General features: G+C 36.9%; 1 pseudogene; it reads left to right on the top strand.

The window, feature by feature from the left end:
* The first annotated feature begins 5,432 nt into the window (after positions 1 to 5,432).
* On the top strand, positions 5,433 to 7,557 carry LOC143621262 (protein WEAK CHLOROPLAST MOVEMENT UNDER BLUE LIGHT 1 pseudogene; annotated as a pseudogene).
* The last annotated feature ends 519 nt before the right edge of the window (positions 7,558 to 8,076 follow it).

The raw sequence follows: 8,076 nt of genomic DNA on the forward strand, positions 1-8,076 counted from the left end.
ATTACTTGTTAATTTAGTTAATATTTAATTGACTGTTTTAACCACATCAATGTGCTATGTTATTTGATAGAAATTGCAGTTTTTAGAAATTATTTGATGCTAAAAAGATGTATATTTTTATATACATCAATTATGATCATGCAATTTGATCAACCATTATTTATTATTCGATTTAAACCAAATTTGAAATTTTGAAATCGACAATATCTATATAGGAATTGCATTATTCGGTTCAAAAGATTGTCTGTAATCGACAATATCTATATGGGAATTGTATTATAGTGGAATGTATACAATAACGGCACATTTTCAGAATTATGGAATGTTTAAATAGGTTATCCTGGCTAGAATGACTAAATGTGAACAATTTTACTACTCATAAACAGGGACGGATTTATTCCAATGAGTACCGGGTCAAGCGAACCAGGTGTTTTTCGAACCGTAGTGGAGCATTTAATAGCGACTTTTTTAGCGAACCAGGTGTTTTTCGAACCGTAGTGGAGCATTTACTTGACCCGAACCGTTAAACCAATCCGAATCGTCAACCCGACCCAATTTTTTTATACGCGTTCTTATATATTTAGAGCATCTTAAAATAGCGAACCAGATAAAAAAAAATTCTAAATCCGTCACTGCTCATAAAAGCATGTTTCTTCAACCTTCACTAATTTTGGAGTAAGAGATCTCATATGAGAGAGATGCAGTTTACAGCCGAGTGAACTTTGAAAATGCAAGGCAAACTTCTTGACCATTTGAAATACTTTTTATTTATTTATTTTTTTTTCCGGATATGCATGAAATTAGAAACTGCTATGACTGATTGAAATCTACTCTTGTAGCAATGACTTAGGGGGTGTTTGTTTTTTCATAAAAGATCTTCCTGACCTCTTTTGTCTGCGCCGCACAGACCACGCGCAGACATTGAGGTTTGCAAAGTGTTTGTTTTTCGGAGGACAATTCATTAAAAAAGGTCTGCGCGCCCTCTCCTCGCGCAGACATGGACCACTCACTTCTCATCTCTTCTAAACATCTTTCACACAATTTCACACAATCAGGCATTTACATTTCATTATATCATACATCTCAAAACCCTAGCCCCCTCTCTTCAACCCACCCTCCCCGTCACCCCCTCCCCCCACCTCCGGCCGCCGCCCGTCCACCTCCACCTCCGGCACCGTTCCTCCTCCACCTCCGAACCTGACCCTCCACGTCCACCTCCGGCTGTAAGTCTCATGATTTCTTGTTTTCCGGGTGATCGGAAGATGTAGCACAGGTTGTTGATTACATCCGGGCTCGTGAAACGAGCAGCCCACTATCTGGCTTGGCTTGAGATGTTCTCTGTTGTTCTTAAGCATAAAGTTGAGTGATGTCGGATTGTCATCTTCACATGCTTAAAAGTGATGTTACTAGTGAGATTAGTGTATTTGGAACCTGCTCAAAAAGTTGAAAATTAGAAACTAGATACTGAGTGGGTTGGATGGATATGGTTGCAGATCAAAACTCAACAGTTTTTGTTGATATAATTTTTGGTTTAGACCAATTGACATGTTCTTTTTAGCTATTTATTTAATTCTTTTTTGAGGAATGTTATTGTGTTTTTTTTAAATATGCTATTATTTAAATTTCTATGTTGAATAATTTTTATATAAATTTTAGCTTATTTATTTTTTTTAGTAGTCTGCAGACGTTAAAAAACAAACAGTGTTATTCTTGCAGACGTCAGAGGTTTGGTCCACCTCTTCTGCTACAGATGTCTGCAGATGTGGTCCGCAGACTGCAGACATTTTACCTATTAAAAAACAAAAGTACAACACCTTAGTATATTTGGTAGGTATTTTTTTTTCATCCAAATGTTATCACATCACATGTTTTATTGCATCAAAATTATATTCTCAAAAGAAGTTATTGTACGCTCAAAATAAAGTCTTTTATGTTTTCATCTTAGAGTTTTCAGTTCATCGATATTCATGGTGAATTTGGTAAAGTTGTAGTTTATACGGGTAAGAGTATAATGCAATTTAGCAGTGTCAACTATTTTTCTATATACTCTGTGACTATCGTTTATATTTTTTAATACAAGGTGAGGAGATATATGTTGCACGGCAAACACAAACTATATCATCATGTACCCTCTAAAACACGTTCGACAACAAATGGTGATAATTGGAACCGATGTGATTGTGAATTGCTTTGTATTAATTGTGTACATACATTAATAATGTTTTCATGTATTGATGTGTCGCAACGCGTGCGGGTTATTTTTATTGTAGTTATTACCAAAAACCATGATTTTTAAATTTATAGATGATGAACTGATGATGAAAATGTATAATATTATCTAGCCATGGATGTAGTCATGTAATTAACGCACTTGACGATGCTCATTTGATGTCACCATTTATATATTCAAAATTGTATAAAAATTATTAGAAATAAACATTAAGTAAAAGATAATAAAACAAAATAGTTGGTAGTTAAAATTGTAAATGAAAGAAAAAAAGAAAGAAATAATATAAAAAGAATATAGAGACAGAGAGGCAGAATAGGACGCAGGAAGGTTTTTAAAAATGAGAAATAAATTTATGGGATGGTGATTTTTTGATAAATTAAATGAAAATGGGAAAGAAATGGGATGCGAATGCTCTAAGTAAGAAATCTAGCGAAAAGCTAGAGGAAAAGAATACTAGAATGCGGTGATTTATATTGGTAGCACATAGCCTCTTGGATTACAATACAACATCAAGATACATAATTATGATTTTTCATCGCGAGGTGCATATACCCCTCAACGGTACTGATGATATATTTATGTCAAATGAATTTGGGATCCTCTATTGTGATAAGTTTTCTTTATAGTTGTATTTAAAGTTTCTTCTTTACTATGCATTACAAGTCTTGCATCCCACTAAAATGCCAGATTTTTAGCTTACGTGCATGTTTAAGTTGTGTAAACTAAATTCCTCATTAACTTACATATACTAATTAATTTACTTTCTCTCATAATATATTTTCTTAATCTAACATACACACCCTAGCTTCTCGTGTTCGTCTCCCCATTCTCAAATCCGATATCCGTCCTCCGTTTAGGTGGGTTAGTAGTTCACTTGATCATCACCCGGCCTAGCCTCTCATGAAGTAGTGCATATGTAATGATCAACTAGTGGTGGTGGGATTCTAAAGATATGTTTACAATACTATCAGTTGGTTAAAGGTTGCAAAAGTTGTTATGACGGACATGATGTCAACTAGGGAGTTAAGTGTACTCGGAGTACTCGGAAATGGAAATGGTTAATTGTTGAAAAATTGGAAGTATTGAAAATACCATATTGGATGTTAATGTTCAAAGAACGAATAGCATGTGAAGAAAGAAAGAAAATAAATTTTATTATCTGAGAGATTACAGTTACAACTAACTCAAATAACAAACACAAAACTATATATACACACACACTATACAAGACCGTATATGTATATACATCTACGCCCGTATAAGAAGATACACGGGCGTATATGTACATACATATACGCCCCCCCCCCCCCCCCTTCTCAAGTTGGAGGTTGAGAAAACTCCAACTTGCATAATAGCTCGTGAAATTGAGGTCCTGGTAGACTTTTCGTAAAAATGTCAGCAAGCTGATCCTTCGAATTAGTATGTACCAAAGTTACGAGACCTTCTTGGAGCTTTTCATGAACAAAATGACAATCAGTCTCGATATGTTTCGTTCGCTCATGAAAAACAGGATTCTTAGCAATATAAATTGCAGCCTGACTATCACATTTGAGAGTGTAGGAACAAGATCCGGAACATTAAATTCTGTGAGGAGTCGCATTAACCAAGCAAGTTTGGCAGTCACACGACGAAGCGATCGATACCCAGCCTCTACTTAAAGAAACAGTAGGTTGTTTCTTTGATTTCCAAGAAATTGGAGATCCACCAAGAGAGTCGTGTATTGGGACAAACTGTCCAATCAGAATCGCAAAAGGCTGGTAATTCAAAAGAGGATTTATTGTTGAAAAATAATCCTTGAGACACAGTGCGTTTGACATAAGAAAGTGTATGCATAACAACATTCCAATGAGGCAATAGTGGATCTTGCATGAATTGACTCAAAAACTGAACGGCGAAAGCAATATCTGGTCTTGTGTGTGTAAGATAATTGAGTTTACCAACAAGCTTTTGGTAAAGCAAATGATCTGTAATGGAATGCCTTCATGAATTTTGAGCTGTAAGTGATGGGGTAAAGGAGAATTGGTTACGGGAATAGCTAAAGTGTCAAATTCTGAAAGCATATCCGTAACAAACTTTTGTTGACACATGATAACACTGTCAGTAGTGTAAAGAACTTCCAATCCCAGAAAATAGTTAAGAGATCCTAAATCCTTGATTTTGAATGATGTATCCAGAAGACTTTTTAAACTGTTTATCTCTTCCATATTGTTACCAGTGACCAAAATATCATCAACATAAATGGCAACATATACCACCGAAGATCCCATGGAATTTGAGAACAAAGAATGATCATTTTGGGAACCAACGTAACCCCAGGATTTCAAGGCAGAAGATAACTTCCCATACCACTGATGAGAAGCTTGTTTTAAACCATACAAAGACTTTTGAAGTTTAAGAACCTGGTTATGTGGAAGCTGCATTCCAGGTGGTGGAGACATATAAATCTCCTCATCTAAATCACCATGAAGAAAAGCATTGTTGACGTCAAGTTGAAAAAGAGGCCAATCTCTTTTAGTAGCAACCGCAATCAGACCACAAATGGTAGTCATTCTTTCCTTGTTTTGGTGTCTTTAGAAGGCTCGTAACTCGTTGGACTTTGATCATAATTAACAAATTATGGGTCTACACTATCATTCTTTCCTTGTTTTGGTGTCTTTGGAAGGCTCGTAACTCGTTGGACTTTGATCATAGTTAACAAATTATGGGTCTACACTATCATGCGTTGATTTGGGTAGAATAGCACGCTTCCAGATCAAATTGAACTAAAAATCAGGAACAGCATTATACTTTGAACTAAAAATAGAGAAACCCAACAAACATAAAAAAAACAAAGAAAAAACATCACCCTTACCAGATCAAATTGTGGTGAAATTGTGATTCTTTTTGTTGCCATAATTATTTCCTTCAAATTTTTCTCTTTGCTTTCATTATCAATTGATCATCATTTTCATTTAGATTGATTTTGGTTATTGGTAATTTCCGAAGCGATAATCGTTGGCTTATTCGATTTGATCAAGTTATCGTTGGCAATTTACGGCGACAGATTTAATAAGCCTTTGGATTGTATTCCTGTTATTTCCCGGTATGCATTTAATTTGCTTATAATATGTTGGTTACGTATTATTTTGTATGAATGATGCTTAAGATCATGATTTTGATGGTGTAACTTAAATTGTAGGTGTTTGTTTAGAACCATTGTGGAATGGATAATGGTGAAGGATCGGGTAATCGGGTCAGGAACGGAGAAATAGAACCTCAAACAGAAGACCATGTTCAAGAAGGTGGTCCTAAGGGTGACTGTCGTATTGAAGAAGACGATTTTACGGGTCAACATGATGGTCATTCGGCACAAGATCTTGGTCATGTAGAAAAAAGGCTTGAGAAATCCGAGAGTAGACTAGGAGATGTTGATACAACGACGCCCTTTGAGTCGGTTAAAGATGCCGTTTCCATGTTCAGCGAAATTGTGGACTGGAAAGAACATAAGGTTCAGATCGCGGAGGTACAATCTGAGTTATTATAAGTTTACTTGATATTATATTATGCTTTTATCTCTAAACTTTGTTCGTGATATGCAGAGGCGCAAGCGAGCAGCACAAGAACTACGAAAAGCATAAGAAGAGCTCCCACCATTAAAGAAAAAGTCCGAAGCCGCCGAAGAATCAAAGGAGCAAGTCTTAAAAGAGCTCGAGAGTGCAAAGAAGTGTATAGGGGATTTGAAACTGCATCTGGAGCAAGCCCAGACCAAAGAGAGTCAAGTAAAACAAGATGCCGAACTCACATTACTAAGAGTGGATGAATTACATCAAGGTGTTGCAGATGAATCTAGTGTGGCTGCCAAGGCACAATTAGAAGTTGCACAGGCTCGATATCAAGCGGCGGTTTCAGAACTCAAAGCGATTAAACTCGAGCTCGAAAACCTTGAAAAAGATTATAGTTTACTTGTACCGGATAGAGATTTAGCTATAAAGGATGCTGAAGAGGCTGAGTCTAGTTCTACAGAAACTGAGAAAATTGTTGAAGATCTGACTGTTAAACGGATAACCACGAAAGAGGCGTTAGAGTCGGCCCACGGTGCTTATTTAGAGGTTGAAGAACACCGAACCGAAGTAGCTTTGGAGTATGAACAAGAACTGGAGCAGTTAGAAGAAGAATTGGAAAAGATCAGCCAACTGGACGCTGCTTCGGTTTTGCTTCGCGATTTGGAAGCCGAACTCGCGTCTTACATGGAAGAAACTCACAAAGGTACACAAACCGCGGTCGATTCAGCGAAAACCCACCTCGAAGAAGTGAGGAATAATATTGAAAAAGCGAAGTGAATAATATGAAACTAAATGTTAATTCGTTAACCTCGGAGCTGGAACAAGAGAAAGCGACACTTGTGGCGGTAAAACAGAATGGTGGGACGGAGGCGGTTGTGATGCTGTCTCTCGAAGCCAATTTAATGAGAACGGTTTCTGAAATATCAATAAACGAAATGAAAGAGAAGATGCCGAAACAAGTAGACAAAGCAGTCGAAGAAATGGATCAGGCTAAATCGCGTGCACGAAAAGCACGCAAAGAGTTGAAGGAAACCAAAAAAGCAGCAAAACAAGCCAAAAAAGGAGAAGGCAGAGTGATGGGTAAACTAAATGCTGCAGTAAGGGAGGTCGAGGCAGCACGCGCGTCACAAAGGTACAGAATAACAAAAACCTCAATTTGGCGTTTGTATTATTGATATACTATATATATATATATATATATATATATATATATATATATATATATATATATAGGTAAAAGAATAAACCTAGTCAAACAATATCTCCTAACTATAGTAATAATATAACAATAAAGCCTAACTTATACATTCTATCTTATAAAAGGTTTGCTCATGGAGCGATTAGCGCGGTTGAGGAGAGCGAGTCGGCAAGAAGCGATGAAAGCGAACCCGAGTCAGGAATCACTCTTTCTGTGGACAAATACCATGAGCTAACCCGGAAAGCCAAGGAAGCCGAGGATGAAGCTAACGATCGCGTTTCAAAAGCCATTTCTCAAATTGATTTAGCTAAAGTGTCTGAACTGGAAACGATGAAGAAGCTTGAACAAGTAAAGCGTGATAATGTTTTGAAGAAGGAAGAGCTCTCCGCTACGGTTCAAAAGGCGGAGAGGGCGAAAGAAGGGAAATTGGTGGTGGAACGGGAGCTTAGAACATGGAGGTCTGAATTCGAGCAAAGACGGAAGGCTGCAGCGGCTCAAAAGAAAAAGAAACGATCGTTGATACCCAGAATTTGTTTGTTTTTGTGCAGGAAGAAAGGGAGGCATTCAAACAAGAATAATACATGAATAAGAATAAGAATGATGTTGTTTATTAAATATATGTAGTTGAACTAGACTTTGTTTACAAAAACCAGTACCTGATTCCTCCCTGAAACAGCAAGTAAAAGAAACAAACCGCCAGACAAATAACGAATCATCGACTTCAACACGCAATGTGTTGCGACTATCCATATTATCTACAGCTTATGTATGCATCATCATCATCATCATCATCATCATCATCTCATGTTATGTTAGTATCTTGTGAAGTCGCGTGATATACGAACATGATTAATTCTTATATAGGATTCTGCATCAACATCATACTAGCTAACGGCTTCTAGTGCGTCTAGCACATGTTAATAATCTCGTGTTACATATGGTTAAAAAATTCTAGTGAAGCCGTCTTTAACTCCCTATCACCAATCGTAACTACACCGCAAGAAACCTTAAAGATGCCATAGATATAAGGTCATCAGTGATTTCTGTTATAGGAGAAGTGCCCAAAGGAAGCTGCAGCAACCTGATAAAAGAAAAAAAGAATGACC

The sequence above is a fragment of the Bidens hawaiensis genome, unplaced genomic scaffold (assembly GCF_021521415.1).
Source record: "Bidens hawaiensis isolate Kalapana, Puna unplaced genomic scaffold, B.hawaiensis_p1.1 tig00002817_1, whole genome shotgun sequence".
Classification (NCBI taxonomy): domain Eukaryota; kingdom Viridiplantae; phylum Streptophyta; class Magnoliopsida; order Asterales; family Asteraceae; genus Bidens; species Bidens hawaiensis.